The 25,059-nt window shown below is 35.6% G+C and overlaps 1 long non-coding RNA gene across 1 annotated transcript in view; it reads left to right on the top strand.

The window, feature by feature from the left end:
- The window catches only part of LOC147654646 (uncharacterized), an 837,032-nt gene that overhangs the window by 672,917 nt on the left and 139,056 nt on the right, over nucleotides 1–25,059 (top strand). The gene's annotated exons all lie outside the window — the stretch shown is intronic.

Below are 25,059 nucleotides of genomic sequence, written 5' to 3'. Positions count from 1 at the left end.
AATCACAAATCAAATGTGGAAGTTACATTTATTCTTGTATCTGTAATGCACTAGTCTTCAAACAATTGCCACTCGCACAAAGAGAACTACTTTTAAAATAAGAGTTACCTGTACATGTTTAAAGCTGCAAACTGGGTAGAAATAGCCCCAGTGCAAAATACAAAAGTATAAATATTCAGTGTGAATATTGTATGTGTCCATTTATAGTGGCTTTGTACAAGTGTATTTGCACATGTGAATATTTTTATGACTATATGACTGGAGTCTGAAATTACCTGTTGTTTCGTGCTTTTGCTTAAGAGTGTAGCAGTGAATGTAGTTTATCTACTTGTTTACAAAACAGGGAAGTTGTTTTCAATTAAACTGTATTTGTCTATCAGAAATTTCTAGATGGACACTAAGAACTTTTACTTCATTTTAAAATACACTTTTGAACTGTTTGGAAGTTCACCCAGGAAAGAAAAGATTTTATCAGTGCAGCTTTATGAGGACCTTATGCTACATACAAATTGAAAGGTATCATGTTATTTTCACTTTGGAAAAGAAAAAAATTCTGTTTATAACTCAACATGAAGGCCTCCAGTATTGTCTGACAGCAAAGCCCTCTGGCATTCAGAGCACAGAACTCTCCATTGTCTGAAATCCTGGAAGCAGCTTAGTTAGGATGGAAACTCAAGCACCCTTTAATTTCAAAAACATTTGTTTTTATCTTTTTACTGTGTCCTGCAGTTACTTTTCTGTCTTTCACCCTTGAAAGTTCTCTAATTAGTGATGGAATAGATAACAAAAAATCTGAATATAGTCCAAGAGAGTTATTTATATGTCTTGAAATCCTCCCATAATGTTTTACATTGTTCTCTTCCTCCACAAATCAATTGATTTTGTTGGAAATTTTACCTAATTAAGGGCTAAAACTTCTGAATAAGGATCTTAATATCTTGTCTTAATTGCTTTTCTGCAAAAAATGGTTTAGTTTAATGACTTCTCAGTTGTGTCAGTACACTCATATTTCTTATTAAGATGCTTCTTTTCTTCTCTAGTATTGTGCATGCAGCATTAACTGAAAGGTGAGTGGGCATTGTGCTCTCACCAGAGATTATGTGGGTGGTCAACTTCTTATTCATTAAAAGGTTCTATTAGAAAGTAGAAGTGCTAGCACTGGAGAGAAGGGTGAACCCTGAAAGATGCAAGCAAAACTAAATCATGTTATTTCTTTTTTTGTCAGTATTTTTTTCAGAACTAGCATCATGAGACTTGGTGAGGACAACAGTAACTTAAATGCAATTCCTGCATGAATTAGAGGGTTGGTGCAAAGGAAGCAACACCATCAAGGAGAAACTGCAAAGAATGGTAATTATAGATGTCCTTGACTAATGGCTAGGGGTGAGATAAATGGCTTTTCTTTGTCTCATTCTGTGCATATTCCTTTCTTCTGAAGGGGAGCAGCTCTGCAGCTCTGCAGCCATGTTTTGCTTTTTGCAGCTGTAGGATCATTTTCATGATGCACATCTTCACTTGGAAATCCTATGAAAGTACCAGGTATTTGATGATGGTCAGGAATATGGATAGAAGAAAATCAGGCAAAATTGCTAGGACTTTGCCAGTGAAGAGTGAGCTTTTAACATTTAATTTTAGCTTACTTTTCTTACATACAGTCTCTGCAGATCCTTTGAAGATCAGTATTTGATTTTTACACTAACAGATTTATGAGAATTCATGCTGTATGCTACTCTAGTCAGCTTGCAGATGATCTATATTGCAGTTATAGTAAAGTCTCTACTAACTTTTAAGACCAGATTCTAAAGCAGAGCAGGATTTTGAAAAGCTCTGTCTTGATTTAGGTCATTCACATCCCTTCAGATACATAAAGGCTATCACCACAAAGGGTTTCAAATACTGACACCTATTGTAATCTTCAGATTCCCAAGGGTACCAGAAAATCTGATACTTAATTCCTCAAAAATAATATATGCAGCTGATGCTGACATTGTTACTTTGTATGTTCATAACCTTTATCAATAATATGGTAGCTCATTGTTTGCTTTCTTTAGGAATAAAGGTTCCATGTGCATAATTTATTGTATTAATAAAGAATTGTGCTATGTTAATTTTAGCCAATAGTCATATGCAGCTTGACCTGTAATATAAGAAAGACATTTAAACCTTTTGTCTTTTGTTTAGTTATTATTTTCTTTAGGTAGAAAAACCAAGAAGTTATTTTTGTCAACCCCTTCCTCTTTTAAAGCAATTAGACATGAAAATGCATGAAGAGGAGCTGAGACTGCACTTAAACCCTGTCTGATGGGAGGGGGATTGCATCATAGTTGCCTGAATGTGTATGTGTGAGCTACTGGGAAATGCAAAAGCATCAGCACTGCTTGAGATGCGGTGAAATTGATTAATATGGGAATATATCAAAGCAGTGGATACAGAGAAGAGCAGAGGGGAAGGAAAAAAAAAACTACTAGAGCAGAAACCTTCAAAATACTGGAGAAAACCCTGGAAAACTGTGCATCCATATTTTATATCCACTCTGTTGTGTGTCTCTTTAATGGATGGTATTTAATGGACAGATGGGGCTGTTGAAAAAGGCCAAAATACTTATGATTTTTTTTCTAGTAAATAAAGTGCTTCCCCTTTAGGCTTTTTTTTATTCCAGTTTTAATGAGGCTTCCCTTTACTGGTGCCAAGAAGTGCCTGATTTGCATGTGCAAATTCAAGATTAATATGAGTGAACTTTGTTAGATTTAATAATCTCTTGTTGCCTATGAGGAATGTATTGCTTTTTTTTCCTTCTAGGATTTTGTGTTATATTCTTAGATGACTGAAGTACACAGGCTTTTTTTATCAACTGTGACTATGTTTTTGCAGGATTTTAAACCAAGTATTAAAATTAATTTTATTTTTAGACAGTTTAGAAGCTTCCATATTTTCCTTTCTTTTTTATTTTTTTCCCTTCTGGGCTTAAAAAAAAAAAAAAAAGCAATGTAATTGTTTGTGTTCAATGAACACACAGTATTTTGAGACTCTGTCTCTCAAAATAGCTATTCAAATTGGAATCCTGTAGAATTCTATAATTGCTCTGGACCTCTGAGTCATCTGCAGAAATATTTTTAATGATCAATCGACCATAAAACTCATAACTTTTATTTGAGGTCCCTCAAGAACAAATTGATTCTGTGTTTCCATATGATTAAGGAAAATACCCTTCTAGTTAGGGATTTGCATTAAAAGGTGAAGAAACAGGGAAACAAAGAGCAATTCTGATTTGGAAGGGTGATACATCCTACACTAACAGTGCAATAAAATTATTAAAACTGAATATTTGATTAATTTTCAGTGTATCCTTCATAGATATGATCACAGCTTCCTCCTGAGAAAGTGAGGGGTAAAGCAATTTCTTCCCTTGCCTGCAATTCCCCCGCAGCACACAATTAAAGGCTTATACAAAGAGGCAGGAGAAAATTCATTAATTTGGCAGCCATACAGTTTTACCCAGTGCTACTGATGCTGAAGCTGGAACATATTCATGTGTAACTTAGAAACAAATTTCACATTTTAGTATTAGTGGCAGGTGAGTTGCATTGGTAATTCTATCCACTGCAGCCTGTCTAAAATAACTATATGCAGCAATTCATGCATGTGATTCAGCTACCTGATTCATTAACATTTAAACAGTCTGTTAGGCAATGGCCATAAATTAGATGCCTTGCAGATCCTTGGCAAAAGTGTGTTTAACAGGCATCTATACACTAAAGCCTTGTCAAGAAAAAATTACCTACATGCTATGCAGTAACAAACATGAGAGTTTTGTGTTCCTTCAGACTGGGCCCTTTTAAGGAGGGTGTCAAATATGGCTGGGGACACGGGAAAGTACTGTGATTGTACGGAAGGAGAGCAAACACAAAGGTAGAGGTAACTGCTAGTAGGACTCCCTGTGCCTGGAAAGTGACAAAGATGTAGGGTCTAATCCAGAATACTTTTAAAGTAAAGGAAATGTGCTTATGGATGGAACATAAAGGGCTCCACAACCCACTACAGAAGGCTGTTCCACTTCCTTGAAACATGTTTTTAGCACTGTTATGTTCCCATGGAACAGAGTAGTGGAGTGGAGTGGAGGAAGGAGCTGGGAACACCTCATCCTGTCTTATCCCCCAAGGGTTGAAATCCCCATATTTTATGAGCCAATATAAGCTGCTTAGCTACTCATCTGTGGATCATTCTTCCTTCTGCCACAGCATCTCCAGAATTGTGCCTCTACCATTGTGTCCTACTTCACACTTGGAACTCAGCTTGGACAAGACTATCCCCATCACCCAGCATCACTGGGCTTGTATATGTTACAAAATCCTGCATATATGCTGCATACCCTGGGTTATGACCTGTGCCATGAGAGCATGTGAAGGAGCTAAAGGACACAAAAGTCTGATGAGATTCTGATTCAGGTATGGAAGAGTGAGTCAGATGAGTTACCAATATTGTGTGCTTCAGACCAGCTACACCCAAAACCATCCTGAAGTGTTTTTGAACAAGAATTGGCATAATTCAATTTCTTTCCAATGTGGATGATGAGGGAAAGGGACCAGGTCCTTATATCAGAAGCTAATTCAAATCTGGATACATGAAAACAATATTATGAATATTTTCACATCTATATGCCCAGTGGGCTTAATTCACTTGATACAGTAACTACACAAGCAATACTACTTTAAAAGTAAAAATGGAGAACAGTTTCAGGGAAACAGGAACTTCTGTCATTCCTGTGTAACATGTATGACTTTTTGGTGGCTTGCAACTGACAACAGAATCCCTGTACTAAAATCATCAGGTGCTACTGTGTTTGCAGCTCTGGACACTCTTTCCATTTGTTTCAGGAACCCAATTATGATAATTAAAATGACGATTTTTTTGGTTAACAATCACTTATTTGAATACATTTTTGGTCTGTTGGTGTATTGTTATCCCACAACAGAAGTTTACCTATATTTCAAACCCAAAATTACCTTGTGAACCTCTGGTAGGTCTGGCATTTGGGTTATTTCTTTAATACTGGAAGAGGTTCTCACATAGCTCTGCTGTGGTTGTGTTGGACAAGCTGAAGACCACTTTTCCAAATGACTGAATTAACTTTGCCTCTGGAAAGTTGTTTTTGGTCCTGGTCATGCAATGCACTCCCATCTTGTGATGGTCAGCCAGCAGATCAGTTATGGTCTAAATAAGCCAAAATCCTAGAGGCATTTCAAGATAACATTTTTTAACTACTCAAAAAGCAAGCCCAAAAAAGTGCGTTAGGAACCCACCTGAGTGGCAGCTCAATGCTCTGTTCTAACCTCATTAACAGCTCAATATCCTGCTGATCATGAGGACAGACAGAGTGTTTCACAGACCACATGAAGGACCATTTTTTTTTCCTTCAGGAAAGGCAGAACCAATAAAAATATGAGTTCTTCACAGCATTCAGCTGATCAAACCAATTGATTTTGCTGATACCAGAACAATAATTCCTGGCAAGCTCTTTGGGAAAATGAGGCTCTGTGGACTGGGGCTTGATTTAAATATACATTGTAGCACCCACATTTGGAGTTTACTACTGCCTTTAAACAGAAATGACAATTAGACTCTGGAGGACTCCTTATTGTGTTTTTTATAGACTTTTAGGTGCCACAGATGTTCGAGACTTGCTAAAAGTCTTAAGAATTTTTCCACAGTGATTTAATTCTTTACTACTACCATGAATTTTTTATAGTTCTAATTTACTGAATTTTTTGAGATATTTCAAAATATTAAAAATTCAATAACTTTTTTAATTACTCTGATGTTATTGGACATTTTTATTGTCACACACATTAGAATTTTGTTTCATAAACAACTATACTGTTTGTGGGAAAAACATGCAGAAACAGAGACATGTTCACAATAACTCTTTGTGACTTCTTTTCCTCTTTGCTTTCCTCTATTGTAATTAGAGTATCAATCAGATCTGTATGACTAACCCATTTCTAAATGAACATAACCTGTTTTGACTGGTTAAATAAGCAGTCAAGAAGTGTTTTCTGATTTCTTTAGTATTTTGTACTCATTCGAGAGTAATCTACACAGGAAAAAAAATTGTTGCTTCTGTGGATATAATGAATGCATGGGTGATATTTTCTGTTTAAACTTCTCCTTTGAGACAACTGATGTAGTTCAGTGAATTCTGGATTAGTCATCAGTTTTAATTTTGACGGTTGCATACAAGCCTTAAAAAGAGTAAACACTAGAATATATCTTTGAGTAGGTAATGTTGCCAGATTTTGTTAGATTTTTTTAATATTAAATTTCAGTACTTCATTTGTTATCACAGACATGATCTTTGGTGTTTAAAAAACTAGTATTTTAATAGCTTCTGCACTGCCATGGAATAAATAAAACCCATCAGTAAACATCCTTTATTTTCTATCTATTTTGTACAGTTTTTTTAATTCTCTGAAGGATAATTGCATTTTTCTAGTGTGCATCTAACTACTGATAGCTTTAGAACTATTCCCATAAACAGTGCTTTCCTAGTAATGCTTTCAAATCTCTGAAATTAAACACATTTATTGCAAGAAAAATTCTGCGTAGGCACAAGCTAGCATATTTCCAGTGAAATAAGTGTAATTTTGCAAAAATGTATCAAGCAAATTGCTTCATAATTTGCATTCCATAATGTTAATACAGATTCCTTTGTCATGAAATATTATCCAATTTCTAAAATTATCACTCTTTCATGATGCAAAGCAAGCATATTTTTCAGTTTATCCTTAGATGTGGGAAGAGAAAGGCATAGACTGTTTATTTATTACTGAATGTTCTTGTTAACTCTTAATATATTACATTTATTGTATCTATCATCATTGTGTATAAAAATACATCATAATGGCCCCAGTCTCCCATAAATAAAATATTATTTGAGCTATTGGGAAAAAAAGTCATGTGAGAATAAAATGCTGGTATTATCTGGATCTGAAGCTTATTCTGTAGGAACACTTGGCTTTTTGCCTCATACAACCTAACTTCCTAGGTCTTGGGAGATTTCCCTTAATTATGTCGACCCAGAAGACCTGTCTCTGTCTTTCCTAGATTTTTCTGATTTTCCCATGTTTACCCCTTGAGAAGTTAGTGGGAGTTCAGTGCAGAGATGGGGGCTGTACTGTAAGCTGAGGAATGGCAGAATCGTCCCCAAATGCTGATGCCAGGAGGGTTCTCTGAGCTCAGTGTGTGTGCAGGAGCTGGGAGCCTTAGAGCTGTGTATGACCACGTCAGCTGCTCGTAGGGAGCACTCCTACCCATCTCTCTTCTATCTCTCATGCTCAACGGAATCTGGAAATATTCAGTGCCTGCCCATTTAACTCTGGGTTGTGGGCCAATGCAAACAACAAAATAGTGCCCTATGACTAAGATCAGGATTCTGCTGTGGAAGGAGAACATCAAGAAATAGGAGATCTGTGCAAGCAGGTCTGTGCAGGTAAGAGTGTGTGTTAAATATGTAGGGAGAATAAAGGAGAACCACAAGGGGACAAAAGTGAACTTATTTGACTATTTATCCATTGGGGCTTGATATTCCTAATATAGTTGTTTGTTTCATTAGTTTATGTTTGAATAGACTAATTTATAGTTTCTAGAGAAACTATCACATTTTAACTCCTTCGTTGTGACATTGGGACTACACTGAAGTTTCTGACTAATTCAGTTCTGATTTACATTTCAGTCCACATTAATCTATGACAGCTTAGCTCTATAGTTCATGGGGTTTTCAAGTAGCCTCCTGACCAGTCTGAGAAATGCTGTATGGGTTTTCTGTTGTTGTGTTCTTTGCTTAAACAACTGACTGTTTCTAGTTTCATATTTTAAAATTATGAAACTTCTTCATATTTTAAAGTTATGAAACTAATCAAAAGTAACTTACAAAGTTGCCGTAGTTTTAAAGCAAAAATGATTTTCACTGCAGAAGTAAATTAATAAAAAGTGGAATCATATTTATATCTGTTTGTGCAACCCCTAAGTTAACAAATCAAAGTGTATTCAGTTCACACACTGAAATTAGGAAAGTTGTTGGCTTTTTTCCCTTGCCCCCTCCCCCTTTTTTTAACTTCATATTTTTTCCAAATCTACAATAAGTGATTTTGTACAATGGCTGAGTCTTAATTTATTCCATTTAAATTATTTAGCATTCATTTATACAATATTGGAACATTTTATTTCCGGATATAACATTTATCATGGATTTTTTTCAAGAAGCACATAACTCACAAGTATAAGTTGTTTGTTACACACTTTTTTCCATATTTAGCCTGTTAAATCAGTAATTAGTGGTTGTCAGTTACAGGCTAATACACTAATACAGGCTGCAGAGGCCCTGCACCATGAGATAACTGAGTTCTGTCAAAGCTCATAGCAAGCAGAGGAATCCTACACAGACCGTAGAAGTAAGTTCCTGTACAGGCTGTATTTGGCATTCACTACAGGAGAACCCAAGCAGAGAGAACAGATGCTCTAAGTGAGAATGACACCATGTGTCTGCAAAGGTAAGGTTTCTTTTTGCCTTTAGACATTTCTTGGGACATGGGAATTTATTGAAATGCATATTGTTTCAAATGGCTAGGAAGGGAGATCAGCTGCTATGGTGGAAAAAAAGACAAATACTGAAACAGATCAAAGAAGGGGCAGGTGTATCTTTAGGAAAATAAAAAAAAGGCAAGTCATATTTTTATAACAAAAAAGATGGAAACCAGTAATAGAACCTGACTGCTGCACCCACATAGCTCAAGGGAACTGAGGGAGAGATGGGACTGAACTTGTCCCACACTGGTGAGCAAATCAAATCCTGGTGCATTTTCATCAACTGTCAGAAACAGACAGACTTTTCTTTGGGGCTAGGCAGGAAATTAGGCTATTAAGTTACAGCTTTTTCACAGAGCTCTTGTCATTCTCTTCTCCTATTCTACAGATGTTCTATCAAAGCAAGTCATTGTGACCATTTATCTTTCCAAACTTAAAATACTTTTTCCAGAGCTAATTTTTTCCCTCAGTACTTCAGGTCTTTGTACTCTGCGTCTTGCTTCCCTGATCTTGTATGGATCTAAGATTAATTTGCACTAGCAAGGAGTTCAACAACAAAATCAATTTCAATTGGGTCAGGTGAGGTCACTCCCAGCTCAGCAGTGTGAGGGGAAAAAAAAAGATTATTATCATTCTGGAAACACTACTACTTTAGTGTGGAGGGAAGAAAAATGTCTATTAAAGACCTTTACAATAATTTACATAACACTGGAAGCGATTAATTTTTTGTTTACTTTCTGCAACTTTAGTATAGTCATCTATATGTAAATAATTTGTGTTTACAGAATGCTTTTGTCTTCCATAAGGAGAATTGAATAGAATTTCTTAGCTGACTGGTATCATTTCACAAAAAAAGTGGCACTGTCAAGCTGATACAGAAATACCTTTGATAGATCTTTTTATATCCCTGGCACATAGACTGTGTAAATTAAACAGTAACATTCCCTCTGTTAGGTATTCCATGCACCACATCACAAATAAGCAGTTTTAAAGGAAATTTAATTTATAGCTTAAATGAAATATTTTAGACAAAAAAAATTAAATGTTTAAAATTTAATTTACAAGGAAAGAAACCCCCACTTTTTTATAGAATCTGTTTTTTAGTGTCTCTTTTATAGCATAGCTTTGAAAGAAAGAAAAAAATAAGGAAGCAGCATCAGCTAAAATGCTTAATCAAGCATTAGTATTTAATGTGCACTGGATCTTAATTATTTGTTCCATCAGGTAGAGAATACCAGTTAAGAAAATGCACATGTTTGTGCCAGTTCATTCATACAGCATCAGATTTTCAGGTGAATTAGGGCTGTATGTTTCCTTTAGGGCAGCTGTGCAAACTGGTGCTAACTAAACACCTGGTCCACACAGGCTAAGAGGAAGGAAAAGCTGCTTAACTGAAATTGCTGGGCCATGTCTTGTTTCTGCTTTGTGCAGCCTAAATTTTTGTGTAATCTGAAGAGTGACAAATATCTTAGTATTTTTAAGTTAAAATCTGTATTCTGATGTCTGGGAAATAACATGGATTTAAAGGTTCTGTATATTTATGTCTAATAGAAAAAAAAAAAGAAGTATGTTAGGAAGATTACTTTATGGAAATGCAATTGTCTTAAAAAATAAAGGAAGGTACTGGAATAATATCAGTTGTGCTGTAGCAGTCCTGACTAAGGTGTTGACCTTAATCAGTTTCATTATATGCAAAAAGATTCAGATTTTCTGGGTCAAATTCTCCCCAAGTGTATTTTCCTTGAATTTTCTGGAGTAACACCAGCAATGAATGTAGCCTACTGATCTCAAATTTCTTCCATTTTCTTTTTGAGTGATCAAAACATGTAAAATGGAATAATGCTACTAATAATTCCGTAGAGAAAAAGATACTAGATAAATGTTTCTTTAGTCTATGTGTTTGAACTAAATCCTCTGTCTATATATATATATATATATATATATAATTGTATATATATATATAATTGTATATATATATACAATTTTGTTCTTTGTACAAGCTTAGATGATTGATCTGAACAGCAGTGAAAAATTGAAAAAAACCAAAAAAACCCTAACATGGGAAGTCCATAGCCAAAGTATATTTTATTACAAAAAAATAAAATCCTTTCTTTCCTTAGTCACAAACTGAGTTTTTTAACAAATGTTAAATTATCTCTTGAATGACTGTGTACTGGTAATAGACAAAGTTTAGTACAACAAAATTTGCCTTCATTGTCACAGATTCAGTATTTAAACAGATACTTCCCTTTCAAAATATCACTGATTGCTACTCAAATTATTGCACTTGAGAGCATTGAAAAGTTATCCCTAAATGTTGTGGTATTTGATAGCAACACATTTTAGGCTTTACACTCCCATTAGACTTAAATTTTCAAAGGGCTGAGTGAAGACTTCCTGATTATTTTCTCATCACTCTGAACTAGCTCAGGATTAATATCTTAATATTGCAGATGAAAAAATGGACACAGAGTGTCAAAGCTGGATCTGTACACATAATTGCCAAATTACCCTTTCAGGCCAAAACTATTATTCCAATGATTCATAATGCAAGCTAATCCTAAGTTTCCACTGTAAAATGATACAGGTCTTTAAAGTAAAATCTTGCACCTACCTGTGTTAGTGTGAACATTTTGTAAGCACATAGAATTGAGACAAGTGTATATCACTACTTCCAGAGAGCACTTCAGTTTATAGCTAGCTGTTACCTAAGGGCTTCCTAAGAAAGATTAAAATAGCCTTTAAAATGTGCTCTTTTAAAAATGTTTTAAAGTTTTTAAAAAAGTTTTTAAAATGTATATATTTTTATATAATTTACATTTTATACTATCTTTATGATTTATAAAGTAAAATAATTTAAAACATAATTTATAGAAAATGTAATTTCAATTTTAGGCTGCACTGGATTTGCACACTAGTGTTTGTATTAAATTTAGAGTAATTTAGAGTATTTAAGTAATATCTTGAATTGTGCCATTTTTTCTTTGGGGCTTAATACAAAGTCCATTTGAAGTTAGTTTGCTTTGGCTTAGATGCAGGAGAGATCCTTGTATCTCCCACTATAGTTAACAAAAAGGATCCTCAGATTTTATTAGCTGTTAGAGATAATAAAAATAAAAAGTATTTCACATAACAAGTTTCTGAGGTAGGACACTGATGGCAGAAGTACTACAGGCTTTTTTATAGGAAAATAAAGACTTTTTAGAGGACTACCTTTAGCTGAAAGTCAATGTTTAGTCTAGGTTCTGAAAATAATCAGACTGGAGTCTGATGAGCAGGAAGACTGGAATGTAAAGTGAAATTTCTGAATAGATCAGGAGGTTGTTATGATAATCCCAGCTATTTGAGTGATGGGTACACTTACATACCTGCTTTTTCACAGCAGAGACCTGTGTTAGAAACTTTGTGAGATCTCTGGGTCTTGGCTTTACATTGCTGGAATGCAACTGGGCCAAATGAACCTACTCCTTATTTACAGCAGCAATCACAGATCAGACTGGCCTTGTATTCTCCAGCAAGTCATGAAACCGTGGACTCAATTAGTTGTGAGCAAAGTAGTATTTGGATGGATAAGCATGCTTACTAACAGCTGGGCTAAAATAGCTAAACACAGATGAGATAAATTCCATTCTGCTCACTTAATTCTTGCTGTTTTGATTAGATGTGTTGTTTTTCTCACTTTGTCTCAACCCATTCTATTATATTTCCTATTTGTATCACACTGCATCACTGAGCAGGCTACACAGCTATCAGTTTCTCTACTTGAAAAGAGAACATTGCAAAAGATGATGGAGATGGCTTCTTAATATTAGGCTGATAAAGTACATAAAACTCTTCTGCACTAAATGACCTGGAGAGTTCCTAATAAGATCTGTAAATTTTTCAAGATATCAGGTCTACTAAAAATGTTGAATAAACAAGTCTCTATTAACTGTACACAATGTACATGAATTAATGTTTCCACGTAGTGAATAAATTTATGTTTCCATTGGAATACACTGGGAAAGTGACACCTGTTTCTTTGGAACTAAATTGCTTAACCTAATCCACCAATTAGCAGTTGCAGACGAAAGAATACATTTGTATTTTTATTAAAATATTTGTGTTCCCCAGCAGACATTGGTATTGCCAAAGTATTACTTTATCTTCAGAGTACAGGTTTATAAACTGGAAACAAAATCTTACAGAACAATATGAAGACAAGTTCAGGGGAATGATATGGTACAACAGAACACATCTTGAGGGAAATACATTTTAGGGACAATTTTACTAAAGTTTGACCCCAGGCACAGCAATAATGTAGACAGATTAATCTGCATACACACAATCAAATCCATCTAGAGTAGTGTGTATTTTAGAAGAATTAAGTCTGTGGATGTTTCTGATGATGGGAATGATTTATATTCAGTTAGATTTAAATTCATAGCTTGTTATTCAAGGATTAATGTTTTATGGCTATTTAACATGTACCATTTATAGTATTTCTTATTCTACCTTCTTCTCTTCATTTTGTTTCATTTTTATTTTCAATTTAATTGGCAAATTATTGCACTTTTTATTGATACCATATTTTTTACCTACTCAAGCTACTCTTGCTTTAGTCTAACATCACTGAATTCTAAGATCATAGAGTAAACAATTCAAGTCACAGATCACCTGTTTCTAGTGCTCTAGTCTGTGGTTTCTCCTCACTTCAGTAGTCTCAAATAATCTTCTTAAGACACCAAAGTTAGAATTTCCATTCGTTATTCTAGAATACATAGAAAGAGGTTGATGCATTCTAGGAAATGTTAAACTCATTGGTCTCAGTGGTTGGAGTGAAGTTTATACAATGACTGTGGACAAAGTAAGAGCTTGGGGGAAAACTGGATACAGACCTTATATGCACAAAAACATTATAAACTTTAATTTCAAAGAGATAGGTAAAATACAATTTTTCAACTAAATATGTTAATATTTTAAGTGAAGTTGCTTTCAAAACTTTGCTCTCTGGAGAAACCACGTGAGTAAGAAGCTGCCATAATTTAAAGTTTGGGTTACTACCACTTCAGAATGTCAGAATTAGAAGTACCATTTCCTATGTAGCTGGTAATGAACATTTTTCCATTCCCATGACAATGAAATCATTACAAGATTTCTAAGATGAATGGAAAAATAATTATTGCTGAAAGAGTGATGAATAGCAGTGAACTTTTAATGTACTTTCTCATCTTATATTTTATCATGACTACGTATCAAGAAAACTAGTGATGAGGTCATTAATGTTAAAATAAATATAGTCTCACATAAATGTTATGAAATAAGGACACAAAATATTAATATTAGTTTAATTTTAGATGCAAAAATAATTTGGATGTAATCAAATTATTGATACATTATTTTCCTGTCCATGTGTTTGAAATAGCCAGTTTTGAAGGTAAATTTGGACAGAGGGATGTTTCTCTCCCTTCAAATATTGTGTTTTCTGAAGTTGAACTCGAAAGCTGACTTCTGTTGATGTGAATGCCAACTCTTGTCAATGATCTTTAGTAGTATTTCCTCTGCTAAGCACCAACTCCAATCTCCCATTTGTGAATTCACCTCCTATTCATCTGTTTCATGTCACACCAATGGACTTTGAGTGACCTTCTTAGGACTCTTGTCCTTACAAAGCACTTGGCAACCATCTCCTATTCTAATTTTCATCAACTACCATTTCTTTTTCTGTATTATCAACTTCCAAAGTGTTCTTCTCAGCTGATCCATGAAATCTCAGTGCAGCCAATGGCACTTGATATATTATAGAGTATTAGAGACAACCTCAGAGATAAAATCATTGTGATAGGCTAAATAAAGCATTTCAAAAATAACAATTATTTATCTGGAACCTTGCTGATAAGATCTAGTCAAGGAGACTGAAGACTTTCAATTGAGAATACTGTTTTATAATTTAACTAATTTATATTTATTTTTTTTTTGTTCAGGTTAAGGATGTTGCCATTATTATTATTATTATTATTATTATTATTATTATGCTGCATTGCTAGCTTATTTTTACATTAAAGTTATTAGATCTTATCTTTGTACATTGTTAATGGAAAAAATGTTTTCTTGTAGGTATAAAATTAATGCAAAAGGACAAGAAGAAATGTATTTTGTCTTATGCTGGACTGTTTTCTAAAATAATTTTCTTTTATTTATGGAACGTATAGAGGTAGAGCATATTAATTTGTCACATCTTTTTACACTTCTAAGACTACTCAAATGAGCAGTTTAAAAAATAATTATTATTGCTTAGGCTTTGTTTCTTACTTACATTTTTCTCTTGTTTGTCAAATAAAGAAGAACAAGCAAAACAAGTCAATTTCAATATGCTTTGGATATTTATGGTTTCTGCTTTTTTTTTCCTAAAGCTTTTAGAAAAAGTAATCCTTAATAACTTTATTCTGGGGTCAGAATTGACCATTCATTGACTCTTGAACATTAAATGGTGAGTTATATTCAGAAAAAAACATGGCAACCCCAGATTTGGGTCTGGGCTCAACTTGCTCCAGGTGGTACCCTAAACAAGCTTAATGTCTGGCTTAAGGCAAGTCTGATATTCAGATTGTTGTGCTGACTTTCCCATCTGCCAAAGCCAAAATGTCTCTTCAGTCTTGCTGGACACAATGTGGGGGTACTCAGGTTTCCCTTTTCCTCATTTAATGAAAAGCTTCAGTATCAGGGCCAGTCCCCAACAAAGGCAGCTGATTGTGAAGTATATCAAAGTGAAGCAGGAACTAACACAAACCACCACCATCTTCCTAACTTTATTTCACGTAAAGACAATAGGATATAAATCCAGTGCTGTTGAATGTTTGAAAAATGCCTAGTATAAATCTCCATAGAATTTCAAAGGTCTGTTTAGTGCTTGAGCTCTGAAAACCAGAGTGAAGTCTGATTACTGGAAAGGGATGAGAGAATCCTATTTCCACCAGAAATTAATCCAGTACAGCTCTCTACCCCTTCAGGAAAGAGACTTTGCAGAGTTATGTGACTTCTTCTTTCCACCATAGTTTTTCTTGATTGGGGGGCACTGGAATGAAAGGAAAGGACAAACTATGCTGTGCCATCCTAAGCAGAGTGAGTATTTCTGCAGCCTTAATTAACCATTAAACCTTGATTCTAAGATATTTGCACTACTTCATCTTCAGCTGTCACTGAGTTACAGGGGAGTAATGATAAACAGAAGTCACTGTCAGACCCAAATATTGCACAAAACATATTGAGCAGCCAACTTAAACTTCAGTCTTCTAGGCATATCTAGTTCCCTCTGAACACAGAGACATGCTTAGCCTTAATATGGTTACATTTACACTGCATTTCATGAAATATTTCACTCGGTTTTTCTGGCTATAGGACCTGAACTGAGACAGGACTTTACTGCAGCCACATGAATAACTACGAACAATAAAGAACATGGACTGTTAATCTACCAAGGAAAAAAAGAAAAGACTATTAATGTGACAGCCTTAAGTGGATCCTGGAATGCTCAACTAAATGTGCCTCCTAAATTTCCACTTTTGTTTGCTGCCCAAGGACTTCTACCTTATATGCTTTAGACTAAGGCCTTGGTTCTGGTGATGTGGGGCTATTTCCTTGTCAAGATACGTGTTCAGAATTTATTAACAGTAAACCAGCACTGTTTCTTCCTCTTAAACATTCAACTCCTTATGCAGCTAAGTTCAGCTGTGCATATGAATTCACTATTTTCATAAACAGGAAACATTTCTGTTAAAAAGTTAATCTGCAAGGAAAAGACTGGAGCTTGTTCACTGTTCTAGAGTTCAACTGACGACCAATAATCCAATATATGTGTTGGGGAAGTGAGAGGACAGGATAAGGAGGTAGAAACCTATCTTTCCCTAGAAAAGAAATAAAAACAGCAGCAAATGTTAAAATTTTCAGATTGTTTCTGGCAATAGGGAGGAGACATGATCCAAACAACAAATGAATGACTGCATACACTGGTGCAAGATAAAGATCACAGATAGGAATTTGATAAAGTATTATTATCAGTCACTGCACAGAGAATGGCAGTCAGCCAGCAGAGCATTCTGTCTTTCTGTCCCTCTCTACCTCTGGCAGACTGCTTATGCAGGTTGTCATAAAAGTAACCTGGAGATTGGACTGCATGGCAAATAGCAGTCATCCTTTTCTCCATGCAGGGCCTCCTTGAACATTACTCATTGTTGCAGACATAAAATTGGTGTCTGGCAGCTTGGACTGTTCTGCTTTTTTGTTGTTGTTTTATATTTTGATTATTACTATTCTTCTACCTAAATGCTGAGTTTTACAGCCCGTGTAAACTTATTAATACCTACCCTGTGACCTCTCTGCCACAAAAAGGAAAAATATTCATGTTGGAGTGAAATAGTGTTTGTCTCCACTATCTGTTAGGTGTTTATCATTTTACTTTATATCTAAATTTTTATTGAAAACAAAACTTTTAATTATTAATATAATTTTAAATTATTTTTCACTCTATCTCCAATGCAGATAAAATGGGAAGGGGTAAAAAGTTTTGATGAATATATGAATCTGTGTTTCCTCCAATTTCCAATGCATATATCTGTACATACTCTAGAAACAGAGTTTGAAAAGACAAAAGCAAACTGTATTCATCCTGGAGAAAGTGGATGGAGTACTCTAGGCTTTAATTTGGGATTATTATTGTTATTTAGCTCTTGTACTTCTTTTGTATAGATCCTGCCACCACAATATTTAAAGGATATATGCAACATTGTCTCTAATCAAATATAGCATAAATTCCTGTGAATCTGACATATGAAAACTAGAAATACTGAGAATGAACTGGAACTGTGAGGATAAGCATTGTGCAGACATTGGCTCAGAATATGTCCAGCTCCACCACTAAACTAACAATGATGATTGCCCTTTGACAGAGATGCTTCCACTTACCTACTTGATGGAAATTAAATGTAATGCAAGGAGTTTTAAGAATAATCTATTAAATTCTATTACATTACATAACTGAAACCTATCTGATGTATATTTTCCCCCAAAATTCTAGTTGTATAGACACATACTGTCTTGATTAAAGGAAAATTCAGGGATGGAATTTCCAAAGGGATTATTCCCTAATGGGCAAAATTCAGCGGCCTTTCCCCCCACCTGTTTAGGAGATAAACCTTCAGGAAGAGTGGAAACAACTGTTTATTTAAGCAAAGTATTCACAAGAAAAAAAAAGGAATAATATTAAACAATAAAACCTCTTACTGTTCTGAAGAGATGGCAAATTCAGAAAGTCCTTCTGTAATTCAGAGAGAGTCTTCTGTGGGTGTTTCTCAGCTCACTGAGTGTCTCTTGGTCCCTCCAGTGCTGGAATGCCACATCCTGGGCCTGGTGGACCACAGGTGTGAGCTCCTGGTGCTTTTTCTGGGTTTTCAGTCCAAAGCAGGGCTGATCAGACCTTAATGTCCAGCATAAACAGAACAGACAATTGAGGATACAGCACCAATTCTTGCTTGAGCAATTCAAATGAGAAGGTTTTGATTAATTTAGCTATGTGATCTTGAAAACAAAAAACAGTTTCAATCCATTTCTGAGCCTAGTTCAGAAATTGAATTGAAGGTCATTGAATTACACCTTTTTTTACATCTAGAAGATAGAAATGTGTAACACAAGAAGACAAAGTATTTGATTATTTTAGTTGGATGCAGGTTCACTTGAGAGAGACTTAGTTTTGACAGTGTTTGGCTATTGCCTGCTCATTTCACAGGATCACAGAATGGGTCAGGTTGGAAGGGACAACAGTGGGTTATCTGGTCCAACCTCTGCTCATTCAGGGCTGTCCTAGACCACATTGCACAGGATGATGTCCAGACAGTTCTCTGCAACCTCTCTGGGCAATCTGTTCCAGTGTTCAGTCACCCACACAGTAAAGAAGTTCTTCCCCATGTTCAGGGGGAACTTCCTGTGCAATTTCTGCTCACTGCCACCAAACAGAACCTGGCTCCATCCTCTTTGCCACCCCCCTTCAGATGCTTATAGACATTGATGTGGTACTGTTTCTGTTCTTTCTTCTTCAGGCTGAAAGGACCAGCTCCCTGAGTCTTTCCTCGTAAGAGGGATGGTCCAGTCCTTTAATCAGGTTTGTTGTCTTCTGCTGGACCAGCTCCAGTTGCTCCACGTCCCTCCTGTCCTGAGGAGCCCAGAACTGGACAGAGCACTCCAGATGTTCCTCACCAGGGCTGAGTTGGAGGACAGAGTCACCTCCTGTGACCTGCTGGCAAAGCTCTTCCCAATGCACCCCAGGATACCTTTGGCCTTCTTGACCACAAGGACACACTGCTGGCTCATGAGCAGCTTGTTGTCCACCAGGACCCCCTGGTGGGTCCTTCTCCATGGAGCTGCTTTGAGCAGATCAAACCCTCCCTAGCCTGTACAGGTCCATGGGATTATTTTTCCCCAGGTGCAGGGCTCTTCATTTACCCTTGTTGAATTTGAGAATATTTCTTCTCTGTCTATCTGTCCAACCTGTCAAGGTCTGGGCCACTCCCTGCAGTTCTATGGCAGTTAACACCTTACATAGAAATTTCCTGTTTCTGGCACTAGGGGAAGCTTCTGAGTGAGAAGATACTGCTTATTTTCAGGAAAAAAAATCCTGTGTTGTCTACACTGTATGCACTATTGTTATATTTTATGCAATTCTGATATTTTCACAGCTATCAACTTGCATTTCAACAGTGAAAAAGCAGAATGGAAGGCAACTCAGAAATCAGTGAGTCATCAAATGTATGCAGCTCAATAGTTTTTGTTTTCTTTTTGTTTCAACCTAATGGGCACACATTTTGCTTAAGAGGATTTATCACTCCTGTCACAACATTTGGAATAGTTGTACTATTCTTGGAGAAAATTTCATGTAGCTGATGAAAATGTTTTTGTTTTCTGAGACCTAACCACCAGCTTCTGGCACACAAGTTCTGCAAATAACACTCTTAGTAGTGTCTCAGAATGTTGCCCAGATGCTTTTAAAATGCTTTTTAAAAAGAATCTGCAGCAGTTGTTTTAATTAGGATTGATACCTCCAAAAATTATCCAATTTGTAAATTTTATTATGTTATCTTGCTATATGTTCATGTCATTCTGTACTGGGTAACTAATCACAGTTAAGTTGCTTCAGAACATGGGAGTCAAGTATCTTGGAACCTGGATGCATAATGTCCATATATCACTACAGGTTTGTTTTGTTTCCCTTAGAAGGTTATAGACCTTGACTCCATGGTAAGATAGTTGCTACAGAAAAATTACAAAAAGGAAAAAAAAAAGTAGCCATGGCATCTTTACTAAATATCAAGCTTGGTAAATATATTGCACATTTCTAGAATCCTGCTCTTAGAATTGCAATTTATCAGCATTCCCTGCATTTTTCCACAGATTTGTATTACAATTTGTATGGCTTTGAGTAATTTAATCATCCTTATATTTCACTCCCAATGGCTAAATTCCAGTATTGAAAGGAAAATCTGCAAAACTATCTCCCCCTCTTTTTTTTTAATGCGTATTTCTGCGTATAACTAGATAGTATTTTTTAATATGGAGAAAGTTATTAAGTCATGATTATTTTGATCAAGGAAAGGAATAAAATTGATGGAACCATGAAGAAGATCAACCGGAAGAAAAGAAAGACAGCAGCTTACTGAAACAGCAAGATTATTTTTGGTGGGTTCTGACAGCAGACCACAAAGGAGCTTTATAACACTTTCCCTGCAAATTGACCTAATTCTCTGTCATAATCTACTTAAGATGAAGAGGTTTCCACCTATCTTCAGGCATAAAATGTAGTCATTCCTTTCTAGCTGATAATCAGCATGTTTATTACTCATTCCTGTTGCTTAAAGACAGTATTTTCAGAAATAGTCCTGCATTATGAAAGTCATCAGTGATTCTGGAATAGCAAAAGAATAACCTCAGTCTTTGCTATGGGAGATGTTTAACAAATCTAAAAATGTTAATCATGTTCAGGGCATTGTCACTTCCAGGGAACAGCGATTACTTTCAGTGACATGCCCAGAAGCAATCTATTTAGTTTTCTTTTCATATAAAATTGGGAAATAATGAAGGTTTTATTAAATGAAACTTAATTCACCGCAATAGGGACTTCAGATGTACCTGTTCCCACTACCAAGGGATGAAGTATAATTTAATAACAGTCTCTTTAGATTAGCTCTGTCTATTTGAATGTCACATTATTAACTGACTCCATGTCACAGTGTGTAGATTCCAGAGACTGCTGTTTCAGGCTTTTTCATTTTTTTAAAAAGAATCCTACATTTATGGTTTGTAAACTACATTATTACTGTAACAAACCCGTAGGATAAGAACAGCTAAAATGGTGATCTAAGCTTTTTGGCTGTCGTCCAAAGCACTAAGACTTAGTAGATTGCTAATGCTGTCTAGCAATGGTGTATTTTTCCTGACACAATGACAGCTACTGAGAGATTTTCTGTTATTATCTTACTATTTTTTTAAACATTAAAGTGTAATGATTTACTAGCCTATAATGTGGTAGCAATGTATGAATTACTGTGGCTCCATTTGTATACTCAGCAACATCTGTTTTACAGGTGTGAATATATGAATTTTGCTAATTAATACCTAGTGGCACAGTTTCTGAGTGAGAATATAAAAACAGAGATAGAGAAAAGTCCTTACCTATACAATGTTATTTCAGGTCCCTGGGAAATAAAAAGCTGGTAATGCATACTAGGATAATTTTTATGGGTGTTTTCACTGGCTACTTTGGTTTGCTTTATTTTAACATCTCCATAATGTTTCCTGGTACCTAGCCACGAGATATTTTGCTGAGGAGGGCTGTAAAGAAGAAGCTTTCAGTCATACATGACAGCAAAGCTGTTTTTAAATAAAAATTTCCGTTTGCAATCTCAAGCACATAGTTAAGTAGTATAGTAATGAATGACCACTTATCAGCTCTCTGGGTCCATGTGCACGTTCTCATTCTGGGCAGTATGCAGGACTTGGGGAGCCCCTTGCAGGCTAAGACTGAGGTTGAAAACCATTAGCAGATCCAGCTCCTAAGTTGGAGGTGAAATCCAGACTTGATGTATATTTTTCATAGTCTGGTCCCTAGTGATGAAGTGAGCTTTCCTTTTCTTATTCTGATGCTCTAGCTCCTCTGGTAAACAATGTTTAAAGAAGTTTTAAAAACAGGACTCAGGAGTGATAGAGAGGGATGAGGGAGTTGAACATGGAAAATGGACCAAAAAAGAAACACTGTCTTTAATCTTTCCTTTATGATTAAACAACGGCACTCTGTTGAAGAAAGTACATTCTAATCTTCCTTCCTTCCTTCCTTCCTTCCTTCCTTCCTTCCTTCCTTCCTTGCCTGCCTGCCCCAGCTATTTAGCACTATTCTTGGCAGGTTTTTTTGGTGAAAAATGGCCCAGTGCTGAGAACCTCTGACTGAGGATAGAGCCACATGATGGTGGGGCTACCTGGGAAGCAACACTGGACAGAGTTGATTGAGACTGCATAATATTTTGCCTCTGTAATATAAAGAAAAGCTCCAAGGGTGTAAGGCAAGAAGAAAAGGCAGGATATTTTATGGCTGAAGAACCCTCAGCACTATCAGTCTTCTTTTAAGGTTTTTGTATTTTAAAAAGCCTTAAGAGAGGAATTTTAAAAAATCACTTCAATCCTGGATATAGAGTACTAAGGATGAAGGAACTTGTAATTTGTGAAAGGCAAGTGATAACTAACTCAGTGTCATGAGGGAGAGGGTTTACTAAGTTATTCATTTGTGTCAGTCAATCACCTCATAATCATTAAATTCAATAAGAAGTAATAGCTTAGATCGATTCCTCAGAAAACTTTGTCAGCCCAAAATTACTTATATCTCATCTACATTTATTTTTGTATGAATCTTTTGCAGACAAATTTTAATCATACGGTTCTGGGAAGGAGGCATAAAACTAACAATTACCTGCATTGCTGTTGACAGCAAAATTAATGGCTTATTATTTTCTGAATAGAGTTAATCTGGTTTTTGAATAGGATGAGAGAATGCTACGGAAAAATGAGGTAAGCTCTACTAGGACAGAGAAGAGATTCCTCATCAAGCCTTCCAGAGGTTATTTCAGGGGGAAGATTTGAACAATATGCTGATTGTCTTAGAGTTGCCAGTATTGAGACTTCTGTACTAAACACATTGCTTTGCTCTCTATTTTAATAACATGGTAAGACTTTTGCCACACAAACTGTGATTTAGAGACGTGGAGGGAGGAAGCTTTTCACATTTATTCTTTGGAGTTTTTGTAAAGGAGAACATTGAACTGCAGCAAAAGCTAACATCTCCTTCAGAGCAGGCTGCAGAAAACCTCACTGCACAAGTCTGAGGAGTAGATTGCAGCAAAAATCTTTAGGATGAACCAACACAACAGAATCCAACCCTAACTTCAAACTCACGGCAGCACGTTTGGTTTTTTACAATGAGAAGCATCTAATTTGATTAGAGGTATTTGTTACGTAAAATTCTACCCTTGAACTTCCCTTATTGTCCACAGGGGCCTATGGTGTTTTCTAGAGAGCAGTTCACCTTAAATCCCAGTTTCCATGTACCTGGTTTGTACCAGTAACTGCAAAGTGTGTAATCATTTCTTGTATACCAGGTCTTGTAAGTTGTAGTTTCCTCACTCTGTGCAGATACCAGTTGATGCAGCTGTAGGATCATGTTGAGAAAATGGTACCTCATATAGCATCTCACTTATTAGCAGGGAAAAAAGCTCATTGAAATATTTGAATGTTTTTAATAACATTTTAATATATATAAGTAAACAAGTTTGTAAAAGGTTCCATAGACTGCCCAGGGCTTGATATTTAGGAAATCAGATGATGATATTTTAAAAGAAAGACTTGTCTATGTATTTCATTGTCACGATTGTGCTCTAGTCTGAATCCATTTTGGCTTGTACAACAGTTTGAAGTAAAAGCTAATGGTTTACTTGAGGTATTCCTGATAAAGCTGTATTTTTAAGCCTAATAATATATTTTTTTGTTGTTTTTCCAGAAAAACATGAGTGAAACTAAAGAAAGGCAACAGAGAAAGGCCACAAAACATCAATGCAATGAACAATTCCACAAAGCAAACTCAATTCAGGGAAATAATAGATTGACCTGTTAGGTGACCTGCCTTGTGAAGAAAACAGACATGCTGTCAGGTACCTATCAAACAGGCAGAAATACACAATTCATCCAAAATGGGAAAGGAAAGTACTTGTTTCTGCAAGTCCTAGATAGTTGTCATTGCTGGTAACATCTCTCCTTTAATATCCTGCAGTCTACTGAAAAGAACTGAAAAAGCAATGTGAGACAGTGAATGTTAGGCGATAATACTTTTAAAGATTAGGTAATGCAAAGAAATTCCATAGCAAACAAGATGGCAGAAATTAACAGGATAGTAAATGAGATCAATACAAATTGTAAAAATCTAAATTTGTATGATTAAGGTAATGAAATAAACCAAAAAGATTAAAATTAAGGATATCAGAAAAGGAATTTTTTTGGCATGTATTTTCAGATTTGAGAAAGCACAGCTGTTCTACAGGTTCCTTCTGATTAAAATATAAGAAAGAGACTAAGCCTCACTTCTCACACATTAAATCTCATGTGGAAAGGGACTGACCCTTTGTGAAGTATTTGTAGTACTAAGAACTACCCCCTGCCAAGATTAAAAAAGTGAAACTCAAAAGTCAGTAATGTTTTGTAGTTCTCAAAATACATGGATAGAATCTCATTTTAAGCCTATTAAAGCTAGATGGAAGAAAGGAAGAAAAATTTTGCTGCACTAATGATCACATAGATCTTTCCCACCTTTGGTTGTATGACTAGATGATTTATTATAATGAAGTAATGATAAATGAGAAAGAAAAGTAGGAAATGTAGTAGTTAAATGTCAGCTGCAGACAGTGAGCCCAATAATACAGTATGCTAGTACAAAATTATTTTCCTGAGAATTTAGGTTGCTGCCACAAACATAGCATTGCTATTTAGTAGGTGCCATAAAAGAAGAAAACTTTTTTGAGTGTTTGACACTAATGAAAAATTATTTTCTAAGAATATGACATAAAATAATCACTTTTTTACTGTAAGGGATAGGAGTGCACATGGACACTGGATTGCACAGTGATGTTTCTACTGAACCACTGGAGATTGGTCATCAACAGTCAGCTTTGTTGGATGTGAAGCCCCACCAGAGTAGTACAGTCCTGATTGCTCCAAGACATAGAAAAAGAGGACCAGAAAGATATTGACCTAGGTCTGATCCACTGTTGGTATTGTGGTTGTCTGTGTAAGCATGCTTTCTGATAAATGTACATATTTATGGATATGTCTATACAAACATACAGATTAACTCTGAGGTTTGACAATATCTTGCAGGTGAATAAAGACCTCAGATTTTTTGTATTAAGGAAAGAGTTA

This window comes from Cyanistes caeruleus, chromosome 2 (assembly GCF_971803275.1).
Source record: "Cyanistes caeruleus chromosome 2, bCyaCae1.hap1.1, whole genome shotgun sequence".
Classification (NCBI taxonomy): domain Eukaryota; kingdom Metazoa; phylum Chordata; class Aves; order Passeriformes; family Paridae; genus Cyanistes; species Cyanistes caeruleus.
This window is presented reverse-complemented; position numbering and strand designations above follow the sequence as displayed.